Here is a 1734-nt window from a genome sequence, read left to right on the forward strand (position 1 = left end):
TGCATTCTCTTTGCACTGAGGAAGAGGCTCTTCCTTCACTAGCCACAGAGCTTCAGACTCATACTGAACAGTGTGAGAGCTCTAGTTCCTACCTCTGTGAAAAACAGGGTCATGACCTTGAAGGATTATTGAAAAGACAAAATGAGAAAGGAGATGTGTTTGGAGAGTCACATCCTTTTGTTCTAAATTCCCAAGGGCAAGGATTCTTGTGCATTTTTGTCTTTATATAGCCTTTTAGTGGATTACGTTCAACTGCAAGTCTAGGAAAACCAAGGTTACAGTGGTTTAAACAAAGAGGTTTGTTTTTCCATGTAGAATGAATTCTCCACACGGATGGGTAATGATATTGGTTCAACAGCTTGGCAATCCTATTGCTTTGCCCTTGTTACTTCATGGTTACAAAATGGTTGCTATAGCACCAGGAATCATGCTTGTGTTCAAAGAAAAATGTGGGGAAAGAGGAAAGGCGAAGCCAGCTGATCCTGTTAACTTCTATCAGAAAGTAAAACCTCTGTCAGAAAACTGTTTTCTGCTCACTCCCTCGCATATTCCTACTTAGGTTGCCTTGGACTGAGCCAGCTACCATTGCTACCCTTAGCTACAGAGAATGCTGAGACAACAGGTAACAGAATTGTCATAGTTGAATAGACAATCATGCCCCATCTTCTGAAACAGGCACACTGCCTCATGAAATAAAATTGGAATCCCATTATCAAGAGAGAAGTGAGGAATTGTTTATCAGTTAGTTCTTGTTATGTAACAAACTATCTCAAAACTTAGCAGCTATAAACAAGTCATTTATCTGCCCACAATTCCGTGGATGATCAATTTGGGCTGGGAATTTCTATTGGTCTTACACAGGGTCCCTTATGGGGCCATAGTCACTTGTCACCTTAGCTGGGGCCGGAAGTCCAGGACAGCTTTACTTACCTGTCTGGTAGGTGATGTGCTGTTGGTTCAAGTGACTTGGTTCTCTTTGTGGCCACTCTAGCAGTCCAGCTCAGACTTAATTTACTTTGTGGCTACAGGGTTCCAAGAAGGTTGAAGCCTTGAGTTTGAAGCTGTAAGTCTTGAGTTCTAAACCCAAAACTTAAATTCTAAGTTTTATGGTTAGAGCAAATGCAGGCTTTGCCCAGAGGCCAGGAATGGGAATCAGATCTCTTATGGGAGAAACTGCAAAGAACTTGTGACCATTGTTCATCTCTCACAAATAATTCAGGTGGACAGATGGACAGATCACAGTAGTTCTCTTCCTTTCTCCCTCCCTCTCATGAACACACACAGGGCATTGCTCTACCCAGTGTGAAGTCACTGTGACATTATTCTGGCCACCAAGGACTAGGGGTCTTGTTGTCTGTCCTGGTAGGATTGGGTGAGCCAGACAGGACATTTCTGACGGACTTCTGAAAACCAAGAGTCCTAGGGAAGCGGAGAGTAAGAGAGGGGTTGCAGTGAGGTGGACCTTATTCTCCCTGCCATCTAAGGGAATTCAGTACATTTTCAAGCCTCAGTTTCCCCAACTCAGTAATGAGAGCAAGTTTTGCCACTACTTTTTATTCCGGGGATGAAGGACTGAGATGGCCAGTAGAATTGAAAAGAGGAATTGTTCTAAATGCAATGTGGTATCCTGGGTTACAGCTTGAACTCCAGAAAGGAAGTTAGTGGTGAGCAAGATCTGATAAGGTCTGGATTCCAGTTAATACGATGCACCATCAGTGTCTTGCTTTGGATGAA

This window comes from Tupaia chinensis, unplaced genomic scaffold (assembly GCF_000334495.1).
Source record: "Tupaia chinensis unplaced genomic scaffold, TupChi_1.0 Scaffold000241_1, whole genome shotgun sequence".
Classification (NCBI taxonomy): Eukaryota; Metazoa; Chordata; class Mammalia; order Scandentia; family Tupaiidae; genus Tupaia; species Tupaia belangeri.